Source organism: Protopterus annectens, chromosome 2.part1 (assembly GCF_019279795.1).
Source record: "Protopterus annectens isolate FY-2018-M chromosome 2.part1, PAN1.0, whole genome shotgun sequence".
Lineage (NCBI taxonomy): Eukaryota > Metazoa > Chordata > Ceratodontiformes > Protopteridae > Protopterus > Protopterus annectens.
The window spans coordinates 1229740289-1229757258 of NC_056729.1; positions in this window are offsets into that span (position 1 = coordinate 1229740289).

Sequence of the window (16970 nt, forward strand, 5' to 3'; positions counted from 1 at the left end):
CATAGATTCCAGCATGGTAGCAACACTTGTTGATGGCCTCTCAGTATCCATCACAGCCAGTCTAGCTGGGAACAGGATGTACAACCAGCCTTGGAGCAAGTCCCTTCCAGACAGTAGGTTACTCGCTGTACACCACCTTGTCTTGCACCCTGTGAAGTAGCACTGCCTGCCACAGTGGCCCTGTACAGCTTTTTGCACTCCACAGTTCTCTGACTGCCTCTCCGCTATGGTTTCAATATCTGCAGTTAACACAGCCCTGGAGTTGCCATATGCTTGTAATCTGGTAGGTGTCTACAAAGCCTAATTGCAGCACAGGTTCTAAGTGTACTGCACCGACCCCCTTTAACTCCCAGTTGTTGCTGCTGGCCAATCAGGGTGTTGGGCCCAGTCTCAGTTTCAGTGGCAGAAGTTACATAGGGAGGTATCTCTGTGTTGCACCCTTGTCTGCCTACATGGGAATGCGTACTTGTGTACTCCAATTGCAGTGACAAATGGACGGGTTTGGTTACACCTGCAATACATACACTACTGTGGAGTGGGAGATGGGTTAATGCTACTGTGTATATCTCCTGCTACTGGGTTAGTAGTCCATGCTTGCCCAGTTGGCATGTTCCATGTGTATTTGCTAATTCTCCACTGCCCACACTCACAGACAGTCTGCAATAGCATATTGGTCTGTACCAGGGAGAAATTATCAAAGTGTTTCCACTTCATTGGTGCTATGTATGTATGTGTACATTTGGACATTCACCTATGATCAGTGAGATTACATAAGTATACATCATCTGTACTGGCCCTTCACCCATGCAGCAGAAGAGGCTGCAAAAGGTATCATGACTGCCATACCCCAGTATCACAGGCCATGTGCTCATAGTGGTGCAGTAGGCTGACATGGAGACAGGCTGTGTTGTTATAACCTGTTATCAGCTAACACTGACCTGTGCCCAACAAGTACAACCAATATGTGCCCCATACAGTTACAAATGGCTTGTATCAATTATTAAGGACCTGAACCACTGTTGTAAACTGTGCACATTCCAACACATCCTTCTCTGCCTGAGCCACCTACCAAGGGACATAAAACTACCTCAGAGTGCACCTCAGTCATAATTATGGTGAGTTACTGATGTCTGCACCGTCAGCTTGTCTACTTTCATTCCCCATTTCACTTCCAACTATGATCCCCATTCCCCAGTCAACAAGCTGCTGTGGACCAACCCTCCCAAAAATAGAAACTTCATATAAATATAGAGCTACCCTCCCCCCATGCCCTGACCTCTCTACCCCTACCACAGCAGATGTAAATTTCTGTTTCCACCTCTCTCTTAAATATCAGCAAAGTTTATAATGTGAAACAATTAAGTGCCTACATTCTGTTGCATGTTTTTAAAATGCACTCATGATACTTTTAATGTTGATATCTTTTATATGTTCACGTTCCTACATTATGTTGCATGTTTCTACAATGCACTCATCTTACTTTTAATGTTGATATCTTTTATATGTTCACGTTCCTACATTATGTTGCATGTTTCTACAATGCACTCATCTTACTTTTAATGTTGATATCTTTTATATGTTCACGTTCCTACATTATGTTGCATGTTTCTACAATGCACTCATCTTACTTTTAATGTTGATATATTTCACATGTTCACATTCCTACATGATGTTGCATGTTTCTACAATGCACTCATCTTACTTTTAATGTTGATATCTTTTATATGTTCACGTTCCTACATTATGTTGCATGTTTCTACAATGCACTCATCTTACTTTTAATGTTGATATCTTTTATATGTTCACGTTCCTACATTATGTTGCATGTTTCTACAATGCACTCATCTTACTTTTAATGTTGATATCTTTTATATGTTCACGTTCCTACATTATGTTGCATGTTTCTACAATGCACTCATCTTACTTTTAATGTTGATATCTTTCATATGTTCACATTCCTACATTACGTTGCATGTTTCTACAATGCACTCATCTTACTTTTAATGTTGATATCTTTTATATGTTCACGTTCCTACATTATGTTGCATGTTTCTACAATGCACTCATCTTACTTTTAATGTTGATATCTTTTATATGTTCACGTTCCTACATTATGTTGCATGTTTCTACAATGCACTCATCTTACTTTTAATGTTGATATCGTTCACATGCTCATAAATTTGGATTTTCAACATTCTGTTTGTTTTCCCAATATAAAATACTTCACACACTGTGCATAAAGCATTGTAAATCACATAAGTTGAAGAACATCTGAAAAAACCTTGGGAAACACCAATAACTTTTTATTAAAATATTATAGAAGTGGTAAGATACAAAAACTTGGACAATGGAAGCAGTGTTTCATTGCTGTGAAAGCAAGCAAACTGTAAAATTTGGTGACAAATGACCGTAGTCATTATAAAAAAAACAGTTTGGATATGAGGAAAGACGCAGTGCAGTTTCTGATTGCAATGTGAGGAATGTAGCAGGAAGCTAGTCACCTCTCCCACAAGGGGGGATAATATACTAAACCTGATCATCACAAACATGGGGACAAAATGCTCCACACCGGAAGTATTCCCCTCACTGGTGAGATCTGACCACAAACTAATCACCCTGGATATACATTTACCACCTCCACCCCCAGCACAAAAGACTACAGTGAGAAACTTCTCAAAAAACGACTTTACACTTCTTAAGACTGAGATGGTATCATTTAAGCCCACAGGGCCAATGGAAACCACATCCCACAATGCTGAATCCTACATAAATGCTTTCTACGGACATCTCCAAGAATGCATGGATCGAGCAATCCCAAATAAAACCAAGACACTCTCCACCAAAGGAAAGCTTCCTGTCTGGTGGACCCCAGCCATAAACAAACTGTATAACAAGAGAAGGAAGCTACTGCAAGACAGCAAAATCCCATAAAGGGAAGGCATCGCTGATCAGCACTAGTAGAAAGCTATGTTCTCTCATAAAAACATCCAAGGCCAACTTTGAGAGAAAAATCGCCAAGGACACTAAAGATAACCACAAGGCATTCTTCAGTTATGTTAGAAACCTGGACGGAAACCCTCAGATATGCTCAGAGTTAGTACACAACGACAAAAAATTTACCGAACCCACAGATATTGCCAACATTCTGGCAGACAGGTTCAGTGCAAATTTCTCTCCTCCCTCACCTCCAAAAGAAGAAATACTTATCCCAACTGAATGTAACCTCCCTGTCATCTCTGATGTCCAGGTGAGAACTGCCCTCAGCAAAGCAAAAAACACAGCATCAATGGGACCTGATGGTATCCCCGGCTGCGTGATACGTGAACTCCAAGAGGAGCTAAACCCGCATATAAAAATGCTATTTAACCTTAGCCTTACTACAGGATATGTACCTGAACACTGGCGTACAGCAACAGTGGTCCCACTCCACAAGGGGGGCTCTACTACAGACCCTGGGAACTACCGCCCCATAAGCTTAACCAGCCTGGTTTGCAAAGCTATGGAAAGAATTATTATGGAACTCATAAATAACAACATTGGGGACCTACAGACACTTGATCCCACCCAGTTCGGCTTTGTAAAGGGCAGATCCTGCCTTTTGAACCTGGTTGACTTTTTCGAAACAGTCACTAGAGCCATTGATGAGGGCAAGGCAGTCCATACAGCCTACCTGGACTTGGCTAAAGCCTTCGACACAATACCCCACTCAGGCATCATAGACAAGCTAAACAGCTTAAATGTAAATCCATATCTCACAAGATGGGTTGCAAACTGGCTAAAGGACAGAACCCATAAAGTCAAAATTGCGGGAGCCATGTCAGACTCAAAGCCAATCACAAGTGGTGTCCCACAGGGCTCTGTCCTGGGACCCCTCTTGTTCAGCATTTACTTCTCAGATGTGAAAGCAAACATGGGAGGGTTGTGGCTGACAAAGTTCGCAGATGACTGCAAACTAGGCGCCATAGTCGATACACCAGCTGACACATACATCCTACAGAAAGGCCTCACCAAAACGGACAACTGGTGCCGGAATCATGGCCTTAAACTGAATGCCAAGAAATGTATAGTCATCCCCTTTGGGAAAAACAAAGTACCCACAAATTATCACATAAACAGTAACCCAGTGAGTACGGAAAAAGTAATCAGAGACCTGGGGACCCAAGTTGATAGTGACCTCTCATTTGACACCCACGTTGCCAAAGTGGTTAGAAAGACTTTCTACCTTGCCCACCTTATCATGAAGGGGTTCACATCCAGATCAAAGGAGGTCATCGTACCCCTATACTCCTCCCTTATTGGGCCCATAATTGAGTACAATGCCCCATTTGGTATGTACCTCACCCAGCACTTAACAGCTGGAGAGACCCCAGAAGTACCTCACCAAGAGGATCAAGGGTCTCCAACATATGTCATATGCTACCAGGCTAAAGAAACTCCAGCTCTATTCAGTAGCATACCGCCTGCTCAGAGGTGATCTGTGCCTGACGTATAAGGCCATGTCCAACTAGGAATTCATGGACATGCTCCACCTCAAAAAATCCAAATCCATTAGAACCACAAGAGCCAAAGATTTAAACCTCAGTACAAATATGAATAGAACATGCTGGAGGGACAGATTCATAACTCAGAGGCTTCCCATACTCTGGAACAGAATCCCAGTTCATGTTAGGCAGAGCCCCTCACTGACTCTCTTCAAGAGAAATCTTGACGAGTGGATGGGAGATCGTAGGTTTACCCCGGGGGTCACCCCTGTGTCGCTACTTGACAGAGGCACAGTAAACTAATTTTAATAAGTAAGGGGGTCTTCAATGTGTCACTACTAGACAAAGGCACAGTATTCTAATTTATTCTGTACACCTTAGTACCACTACATGGGGTGGCGAAAGCCACATCTCTAGGGCTAGGCTTACAAATGCCCCAGGGCAGATAGCCTAGTACTAAACTATGAAACTATGAAACTAAACCATATAGCCCAAAGGTGTTTTAAGTCTTTTCCTCAAATGGATTTAAGGCATCTACTGGTCCATGGGAATCTATAAGAAACATCTGAAAGTACGAGCCAAAAGGTACAGATGAAGTGAGTGGTGGAGAAAAAAAATAAGAGAGATTGGAGAAGGCTCCTAGATAGTGCAGAAATTGTGGCTTGTAGCACTAAATAAGCTAAAAAAAATTAGAAGATCTGCTCAACATTACCACCTAAGAACTTAAGTGACCTGGATACTTATGTGGACAACTAACAGGCCGCAGTGGTGCAGTGGTTAGCATTGTTACCTCACAGCAAGAGGTTCTCCGGTTCGATTCTCGGCTGGAGCGCCTTCTGTGTGGAGTCTGCATATCCTCTCCATGGTCAAGTGACATTTAAAGACATGCAGGTAGGTGCGTGTGTGAATGGGTGTGCCTTTGTTGAAGGTTGTGTATCAGGCTGGCACCTCTGCACCATAAAAATTTTCTGCCAATCATAAGCGGACTGGCGTTCTGCTGTGGTGACCCCTAACCGGGAAAATCCAAAAGACATTACTTTACTATACTTATGTGGACAACTCTATTTCATTTGACCAAAATAATCATCTTATCCCTGTATTCTCCCCGTATCAAGCCTGTCATCAAATACAATGCCCCTTTGGTATATACAAATCCAAGCATATCACTCAACTGGATAGGCTCCAAAGATTTCTAACCAAGAAAATAAAGGTCTTAAATCCTTCAGCTATTCCAAAAGATTAGCGCAACTCTCCATTTACTAAGCATCCTACAGCATATAGCAAGGTGCCCTGTGTCTAGCTTTTCAAGCCATGAAAAACACAGTCCTATATGACTTTCTATTTCTTCATAAAACCAGTGCCTCTACAAGCACCTGCATTAAGGGATCTAAATCTACACCAGAACATAAACAAGAGTCACTAGAGGATATGTTCCTAACATAACATATTCTCATACTAAGCAATACGTTGTCAATACAAGTCAAACAAATTACTTCATTGGGTACTTTTATGTCTAGTCTTGATGACTGGATGGGTAGACTCAAATTTATACCAGGGTTATCATGTAAGGCCCTGTGTGATTTTGGGAGGAATGCAGTATGCAATGCTTGACAAGGGTGGCAAAAACTTTTAAGTTTGTCTGCTTAAAGGTGTAAATCGTTAGGCATCCTATGATCCCCCATGATCACTTGCCTGGTATTATTCCTATGTTTCTAAGTACAATAGCATTCTAGGAGGAAACTGTAGTATATATGGAGGACCTGAATGTTGTGACTAATATGGCAAAGGAGGAGCTAGAATATCATTTGTTCTCAGAAGGGGAAGAAAGTAGGAATTTATGTAATTTGTATAACAATAATGGGGCTCACCTCAACTGGCGACATTACATTAAAGCCCACACAATTTATATCAAGATCTTGCACAGGCAATAGATATAAAATGGCTAAACATGTTTATATAGTTAAGAACTTTAAAGTGCATCCAACAATAGTTTCAGATCATGTCCTCTTAAATGTAACATGTGAATTACAGTACCTCCAAATTTAAAGAAACAGCAGAGAATCCTTTGTGTTTTTAAAGTGTGAAGGTGACAAGTACAAAGTTTTGCTGCCAATGAACTGGGGGCTTTTGGGGTGAATAAACAGAAGTTAATGACAATGTGTGATAAAATCAAGACAAAGCTTAACACAGTGATAAAGATGAACACTATGCAAATGATGAGAGAGGAAGATCAGGAGAATACCCAACAAAATTGTAAGGGGCGGGTGAAGAAATGGTGAGACATGAAACAGAAAAAGGTGAAGCAAGAACCGGATGGTTTATTAGGGAAGAAATATGAATTTATGTGTCAATTGCTTAAGGATAAGTAACTTTATAATTCCCTAGACTATCAAAAGACACTGACAGTAAAATACACACACACACACACACACACACACACACACACACACACACACACACACACACACACACACACACACACACAAATCACACACAATACAGAGTAAATATCAACACAAGGTTAGAGACTTTTTTGCAAAAAACAAAAAAGAGTAAATGAGAACACGATGTTAGGGATTTTTGCAAGCTTAACAAGACTTACTTGCGTAAAGCTAGAGCAATAATGGGGCCTCTTTTATTTTCGAGGAACTTAAGGAGATTTGTAAAAATCAGATGAGAATAAAGACACTAAGAAGTGATGGTATTCTAAATTAAAAAGTACAAGCATTGTCGATATTATAAGCAGCATTATAAAACAGCATTAGAAACAAACACATTCCTGTGTCACTGGATGGGGCCTGTGGTGACAGTGATACTAAAGGAAAGTATAGCTTCTAGCAAGCCATCACTATACAAACCAATGTCAGTGTTAAATCATATCTGCAAGTTATTTATAGAAATTCTGGTAAGAAGGGCAACTATAGTATGGTTTAAACACTTGGGCTTCGGACCAGTTGTTTTGCACTGAGAGGGTTTGTGGTCTGCACTGTAGTGGCAGAACAGGTAGCTTACATCCTTCTAGGTTGGGAACTGCTAATTGAGGGCTCAGTGTCTGTTATTCTAAAAGTGTATTAATTCTGGTTTAAGCACTTGGGCTTTCAGGCCAGTTATTTTACATTAAGAGGGTTCGTGGTCTGCACTCTTGTGGGAGGAGAGGCTGGACTCTGCCCTTCTGAGCTGGGAATTTCTGGTTAAAGGCTTATAGTGCATGCATATCTGAACTGCTTCTTACTGAAGTTGGTGCGCCTTGTTTGCTGTGGCATAGACTGGATTCGGGCCTGCTGGATCTAGCTTTGTTTGTGTAACTTGAGCACTAATCCAGGCATTCTCTAAAGTATTCAATTGTATTTATTACTGCTTGGTAGTAACTTGATTAAAGTGTAGCTATCATTCTAAGTCTTTTGGATTAAGCACTTAGGCTTCAGACCAGTTGTTTTACATTAGGAAGGTTTGTGGCATGCACTGTGGTGGCAGGACAGGTAGCTTTCATCCTTCTAAGTTGGGAACTGCTGATTGAGAGCCCAGTGTCTGTTATTCTTAAAGTGTATTAGTTCTGGTTTAAGCACTTGGGCTTTAGGCCAGTTATTTTACATTAAGAAGGTTCGTGGTCTGCACTCTTGTGGGAGAAGAGGCTGGACTCTGCCCTTCTGAGCTGGGAATTTCTGGTTAAAGGTTTATAGTGCCTGAATATTTGAACTGTATCTTACTGAAATTGGTACACCTTGCTTGCTGTAGCATAGACTAGATCCAGGCCTGCTGAATCTAGCTTTGTTTATATGCTTGTTGTTTGTTTGCTTGTTATTTCCTGGAACGCTAATTCCACCTAATACGCGGCTTCTCAGCTTCTGTGGATCACTAGTGATATTTGCATTGCTTACTGTACTTATTTCCTTGTTTCACTTGAAAGAAAGTTACTGTTTGTCGCTTTTGCATTTAAGTTACCTGTAACACATTGCACTTAAGTTACCTGGCACTTGCTCGCTAAAGCAATTATATAAGTCAGCACTAAAAATTAAAAGCACTACACCCTCACTCCCCACTGGCCCTTGTTTTCAATTATTAAGGAATTCCCAATATTATTCTAGCATGTCCAAAGGTCAGTTGTCAATCTCCTCTCCGGTCCAGCTGGTGAATCTGGGAATCTTGAGGCAATGTTACAACTGCCTCATGTACACAGACAACCCTCTCCTCCTCCCAACAAATTCCAACACATGTGAGAGATGCAACCATATAGCCAAACTGGAGGCTAAGCTCTCTCAACTCAGTACTGGCATAACCAGTCAGGAGGAGAAGGAAACCACACTCACTACAATTCCAGTCTCACATAGACCTACCACGACAGCAAACCAAACACATAATCACAGAAAAACATACTTGGAGGCTCTAAATAAAGATCTGCCTAAGCAGCAGAGACCTCCAAAGCAGACACCCAAGCAACCGCTACCCCAAAACAAAACACGTGCAACACATATCTCACAAAGCCAGTGTGCCGAACAGTCACAGCCCTTAAGACTAAACAACACACCTGATACACTTGTAATAGGTGACTCTATCGTCAGGCACACTGACGTCCTGCTCACCAGGCTGAACAAAGAGAGGGTCACAGTGAGCAGCCTGTCGGGCGCTAGGATCCGCCACATAACACAAGCACTCAGGTCACTCCAAGGCAAGTACAAATATGACTCAGTCATTGTCCATGCTGGTGTGAATGACCTGAGGCGTACCTCCCTGGACTACATGAAAAGAGACATAAAGGAGCTCTCTGAGCATGTAGCCCAGGCCGGTATGACCCTGACCTTGAGTAGCATCTTACACTCACCAAGAATGATGCCACAATATGAAGACAAGATGATTAATTTCAACAATTGGCTTAAGTACTGGTGTCATTCAAAGGGGATCCAATGCCTGTCAGCTTGGGATGATATGCTTGACAAGCCACGATGCTTCACTAGGGACGGCTTGCACCTGTCACCCCTGGGCTTTCGGATATTGGCAAAGGCTCTTGCTACCCCCATAGTGCCTTTTTTAGGCAAGGCTCAAAAGACAAACCCACCTCCATAGGTATCACAAGGGATAAAAAACTAAGAGTAATGCCACTCAACGCCAGAAGTCTAAACCTCAAGATGCACGCACTCGAAACTCTCCTTAGCATGGAAAACATCGATATCTGTGCAGTAACAGAAACCTGGTTCAGGGCTCCCGAGAGCACCCCAGCACTGCCAGGTTATACCTCATACCATGCTTTTCGGCCCCAAAACTTGGACCAAACCACAAAAGGAGGGGGAGTATCGATATTCATCAAAGATACCCACACCTCCAGGTTGGTGGCAAAGCACGAAGCATCAGAGACTATCCATGTGCAACTAACAGTGGGTAAAACTGCCTTCCAGTTTATAGCCTGCTACAGACCACCCTCCCAAACCCAGGAACCCCACTCGGCCTTTCTGAGAACACTGGAAAATATGAAGGTCTCTCCAAACACCATTATATTGGGCGACTTCAACTACCCAAACATAGACTGGGAGCATTACTCTAGCTCCAACACCCTAGCCCAAAGGTTCCTAGAATTTATAAACTCAAATGCTATGGAGCAACTTGTTACCACTCCCACAAGAGGGGAAAACATACTGGACCTGATCATCACCAACATGGGCACTCTATGCTCCAGACCAGAAGTGTATCCCTCACTGGTAAGATCAGACCATAAACTAATCTCACTGGATATTCACATCCCGACCCCACCCCCTGCTCAGAAAACCACAGTGAAAAACTTCTCTAAAGCAAATTTCACACTCCTCAAAACCGAGGTGGAATCCTTCAAAGCCCCCGGGCTGTGAAAAATACGGCCCAGACCGCAGAATCCTTTATAAACGCATTCTATGAACACCTTCAGGAATGCATGGATCATGCGATCCCAAATAAAACCAAGACCCAATCCTCCAAAGGCAGACGTCCTGTCTGGTGGACCCCAGCCATAAACAAACTATACAATAGAAGGAGGAAGCTACTAAATGATAGAGCAAAATACCAAAAAGGGAAGGCATCACTGATCAGTATTAGCAAAAAACTACGGGCACTCATAAAATTGTCTAAGGCCAGCATCGAGAGAAATATTGCACAGGACACTAAGGATAATCACAAGGCTTTCTTTAGTTATGTTAGGAACCTGGGTGGTAATTCCCAGATATGCTCAGAATTAGTTCAAAATGACAAAAAATACACTGAACCCACAGACATTGCCAACATCCTAGCTGACAGGTTCAGCGCAAACTTCTCCGCCCCCCCCCCACCAAAAGGGCAAATATCTATCCCAGCAGAGTGCTGCCCCCTTGACATCTCAGATGCTCAGGTAAGAGCCGCCCTCTCCAAAGCAAAAAACACAGCATCAATGGGACCAGACGGTGTCCCGGGCTGCATCCTACATGAACTCCAAGAAGAGCTAAACCCAAACATAAAACTACTGTTCAATCTCAGCCTTACTACAGGATATGTGCCCAAAGAGTGGCGTACAGCAACAGTGGTCCCTCTCCATAAAGGTGGTGCCTCAATGGATCCTGGAAACTATCGCCCCATAAGCCTGACTAGCTTGGTCTGTAAAGCTATGGAAAGGATCATCATGGACCTCATAAATAAAGATATTGGGGACTTACAGACACTGGATCCTACCCAGTTTGGCTTTGTTAAGGGCAGATCCTGCCTCTTAAACCTGGTTGATTTCTTTGAAACAGTCACCAAGGCCATTGACGAGGGGAAGGTGGTCCACACAGCCTACCTGGACCTCGCAAAAGCCTTTGATACAATACCCCACTCGGGCATTATAGATAAGCTCACCAGCTTAAATATAAACCCCTATGTCACTAGATGGATTGCAAACTGGCTGAAGGACAGAACCCACATGGTTAGAATTGCTGGAGCCATGTCAGACTCCAAACCAGTTACAAGTGGTGTCCCACAAGGCTCAGTCCTTGAACCTCTCTTGTTCGGTATATATTTCTTGGAGGTACAGGCCAACACGGAAGGACTGTGGCTGACCAAGTTCGCAGATGACTGCAAACTGGGCACCATAATCGACTCTCCAGCCGACACAAACATCCTCCAAAAGGGCCTCATAGAAACAGACAACTGGTGCCAGAGCCATGGCCTCAAGCTAAATGCCAAAAAGTGTATAGTCATCCCCTTTGGCAAAAACAAAGTACCCACAAATTACCACATAGGTGGTAATCCATTAAGTACAGAAGAAGTAATTAGGGACCTGGGGACCCAAGTTGATAGCAATCTCTCATTTGACAACCACGTGGCCAAAGTGGTTAGAAAAACATTTTATATAGCCCACCTAATCATGAAGGGATTCACATCTAGATCAGGGAGGTCATCGTGCCTCTTTACTCATCCCTCATCAGGCCCATAATTGAGTACAATGCCCCTTTTGGGATGTATCTTACCAGACACCTGCAGCAACTGGAAAGACCCCAAAAGTACCTCACCAAGAGGATCAAAGGGCTCAAACAGATGCCATATGCTGCCCGGTTAAAGAAACTCCAGCTCTACTCAGTGGCATACCACCTGTTCAGAGGCGATCTGTGCCTGACGTATAAAGCCATGTCCAACCCGGAATTAATGGACATGCTGCACCTCAGAAAATCCAAATCCCATCGAGCTACGCTCGAGAGACTTGAACCTCAGCACTGAAATAAATAGGACATGCTGGAGGGACAGATTCATAACCCAGAGGCTCCCTTCATTCTGGAATAAAATCCCAGTCCAGGTTAGGCAGAGTCCCTCATTGACTCTCTTCAAGAGGAATCTTGATGAGTGGATGGGAGATCGTAGGTTTACCCCGGGTATCACTTCTGTGTCACTGTTAGACAGAGGCACAGTATACTAACCTCGGAAAAGGGCATAGCAAAATAAATTTAAAATGGGTGGCGAAAGCCAAACACACTCTGGCTAGGCTTATAAATGCCCTAGGGCAGATAGCCTAGTATGAACCTATGAACCTATGAAAATGGGTGGAGAGCAACCAGTGTGAATTTGTTAGTGGGAGATAAATATTTGATAACATTTTGAAGACTGCCATGTCAATAAAAAATTTACAAAAGGTACAGAAACTGTTGGTCTTAGGTGTGTGTTGATGATGAGAAGGCCTTCAATAGAGTGGAGTGATATTATTTGATTCAAAATTTATGGAAATTTGGGGTTTCATTAGAATTTGCTAAAATGCTGAGGGCTATTTATTCAGAACCATTGGTTAGAATTAAAATATATGTGGGCATGTCAATAATATTTAGAGGCAGTCCATTGTCATCTGTATTCTTTGCATTGTATCTAGAGCTTTTGGCTAGAATGTTAAGGAGATCTCAGTTGAATGGCTGTAAAATAAATTATAAGGAGTTTAAAATATCATTATTTTTGGATGATGTCCAGGTGTGCTTGACTGATCCAGGTAAAGACACCAGTAGGTTATTTCAGACAAAACTGGAAAGCTCTCTACTTATAAGGTGAATAAAATAAAATCAAGAGCAGTGGCAGTACATTATGTTAAATTGTTGATGTTAGAAAGAGAGACTATGTTTATGGAATGCTGAATACATTATGTATTTGTCAATTTGGTTTGGGAATACGCTAGGAAAAACCTATGAATGTGTGAACTCTTAAAGAGTAGATTAGGGGAAGACTACTAGAGATAAAAATGAATAGGTTTGGTGATGCTCAGAGAATAGAAGCGATATATATTGTTTTGTTTTTCCTCTGTTGTTTTGTGTATGAGACAAATTAACACTGCTGGACTAACGGGGTGGATTACATGTACCATGCTTTGTATCACAATATGATGGAGTTCAGATAAAGGTATTTGTTATCAATAGAAATTTATGAAGCAAAGTGGAAAATACTGGTTAAGTTATTAACAAGAAAGGAGGACAGACTTGACAGGCATTCAGTTTAGGTAAACACTATCAGAAGAAAGCAAAGCAACCATATGTGATGATACAGTCTATGAAATGTATGCATACTCTAGTAGTGTTGTTAATAATAATAATAATATTATTATTATTATTATTATTATTATTATTGTTATTATTATGTGCAGTATGTTATGCAGACAGCAGATTGCTTCATCGGGAGCTTATTGCCTAAAGGTGAAAGTTGGTTGGTCAAAAAAAGAGAGGAAGAAAGATTTGATGCTTTGGAGAGACAAGAAAACTGAAGTAATTCTGGGAGAAAATAAAATGGAATGAGGACTGATACAGATGGGAACAGGTGCAACAGAAATACAGGTTATGGGGTTTTGTGCAGAAAGAATATGGTGGATTAATAAGTGCGGTTCAATGAGGTTAAGTAATTTATTAAACAGGACCCTACCATGAATTCCATCATTACTACTGAAAGGCTAGAGCAGATATTGCACTTAAAGTGGAGATGGTTAGCACAATGCATGAGGCACTAAGGGATCTTAATGTAAATAAATGTATTCATTTATTTATTTGACATTTGTTGACTGGGAAAATCCAACTGAGCTAGTGGCCTTTTTAAGTGGAGGCCCGGGGAGAAAATCTCTACAGTAAAAAAAAAATTGCAAAGTACTAATTCATAAGTTCACAAAGAAACAAAAAATGCATAATTATGATTTATATAGTTCATAGAAAGAAGATTATATATACAAAGTGTCAGAGTAGTATATCATACAACTATACAGAAAAGGGAAGGCATTCACAAGCATAATGTAAATACGCAATGGATTAAATTCAGAGAAGCAAGCAAGCATGTGGAACAGGAGATCAGATAAGCTTTGATAGCTCACAGTCAAGTAAATAATTATGTATAAAAATTATGAGAAGAAGTTGGAGGTAGCTGTGTTTTCAGAAGGCTGGTAGGATGACAGACAGCATAGTGCTGTGCCTAGGTTTAGAAGTTTATAGAACTGTAGTAAGAGTTTGTAGCTATGTGAGTAATGAGAGTATTATTCAGAGTAATACGGAGAGTATGGTAGTTACATAGGTTCATAGGTAGGTACTAGGCTATTGGCTCTAGGGCCTATATAAGCCTAGCCAAAAAGGTACCCTGGCTTTCACCATCCAAGAAAATTATTTTCCTGTGCCACTGTCGAGCAAAGCCACAAAAGAGATCCCCGGGGTGAATTTCCTATTTCGCATCCAATTACCAAGATTTTTCTTGAAGAGTGCTAATGAGGAGCTTTGTTTGATATAGATAGGTAGTTTGTTCCAGAGTATGGGGAGTCTCTGGGACAGGAATCTATCCCTCCAGCATGTTCTGCTTATTGTGGTGACCAGGTTTAGGTCCCTAGAGCATGTAGCTCAGAGGGATTGGGATTTCTTTAAGTGGAGCATGTCCAAAAGCTCTGGGTTTGACATAGCTTTGTATGTTAGGCAGAGTTTGCCTCTGAGTAGGCGATATGCAACGGAGTAAAGCTGGAGTTTTTTGAGACGGTCTGCATAGGGCATCTGTTTGAGGTCAGTAATTATCTTTGTGAGGTATTTCTGCAGCCTTTCCAGTTGTTGTAGATGTCTGGTGAGGTACATACCAAAAGGGGAGTTGCACTCTATAATGGGTCTAATGAATGACCTCTTTTTTCCTGGATGAGAAACCTTTTGTGATGAGGTGTGCCATGTAGAAGGATTTTCTGACTACTGTGGTGATGTGATTATCAAAGGAGAGACTACTGTCCACCTGTGTCCAAAGGTCTCTTATCACACTTTCAGTGTTAAGAAGACTGCCGCCTATGTGGTAGTTCATAGCTACAGAGTTTTTACCAAAGGGGATGACAAAGCACTTTTTGGCATTGAGCTTGAGGCCATGTCTTTGACACCAGGCATCTGTCTCAGTGAGGCCATTTTGTAGGATGTCCACATCGTTAGGAGTTTCGATAATGGCTCCTAGTTTGCAGTCATCTGTGAACATTGTTAGCCAAAGACCGTCTGTGTTAGCCCGTACTTCAGAGAAGTACATACCAAACAGGAGAGGACCCAGGACTGAACCCTGTGGTACTCCACTTGTCACTGGTCTGAAGTCAGATTTGGAGTCTGCAACTTTCACAGTGTGGGTTCTGTCAGTGAGCCAGTTGGCAACCCATCTTGTGACATAGGGATTCATACCTAGTTTAGTGAGTTTATCTATAATTCCAGAGTGGGGGATGGTGTCGACAGCCTTGGCAAGAGATAGGCTGTGTGAACCACCTTACCCTCGTCTACGGCTTTAGTGACTGCTTCAAAGAAGTCTATCAGGTTTAGGAGACATGATCCGCCTTTTACAAACCCGAACTGGGTAGGGTCCAGAGTTTGGAGATTACCAATGTCTTTGTTTATAAGTTCCATGATGATACATTCCATGGCCTTGCAGACGGTAGTTCCCAGGGTCCGTGGTGGCTCCCCCTTTGTGGAGTGTGATAACCATTGCTATGCACAATTCAGTGGGCACAAAGCCCTAATGAGAGAAATGAGAATATTATTCAGAGTAATAAGGAGGGTAAAGGAAGCAGAAACTAACAGGGAAGAGAGAAGCCAACTTTTGGAAGTGAAAACTGATATGAATGCATAGGAAAGCATTTGCCTGATGCCTAGTCTAGGAGACTGTGTCTGTTACTCTGACATGCTATTAAGTTATGCTGTTTTAGAATATCTCCATGGAAGTACCTCCATAAATAACTTCCCAGAGATTGATGAAAAGGATTCTGAATATACAGGATCACTGCTGCAGATCTGAACAGAGTGTACTATGTATACAAACACATTTTTTAGTCTTGTTCATGTTTAGCAAAATTCAAAGTTGAATTGGCAGATATAATGTTTTAGTGGTCATAAAAGAATTTGCATATTAGAAAATAAAATATGGTACTGGGATGTGATAAAACATTGTCTAATTTTAAAGTGAGTACAGTGTTAATAATGTTAGTAGCCAAGAGAACTACACAAAACTGGAAATCTCAGATAGTTCCATCAATTATAAGGTGTCACAGTACAAGTAGAGTAGATAGATTATTATCTAGAGAAAGTTGAAAAGCAATGAAACTCTCAAAGCAGAAGTAGATATCTAAGTGGCTTCCTTTAAAATGTTATACACAAACAATAAGGGACTGAGTTATATAAGGGAGTATTTAGTAATTAGCAAAAACATCTGAGTAGTAGAATAATATGTGTACCATCATTTTTAATTATCAGTTAGTACTGAAAATATAAGTGAATCCTTGTTATGAAAAAGACTGGTACAGACTGTCATGAAACAGTATTTAAAAAGGCAAAGACTGTAAAGACTGGAGATTAATAGGAATTCATTCAGAAAATTGTAATGTTTAATTATTCAATTATTTTTTATTGTGTCTCTTTAATAACTAGCTATGTTTTGCTACTAAACATAGAAAGGTGACAAAGTGAGAATGAACCAAAAGAAAACAAAGGAGCAGACTTTTCAAAGTGAATGAAGAAAATAATGGCTGGGATTCAGAAAAAAATCATGTTCAAGTGAATTACCTGCTGC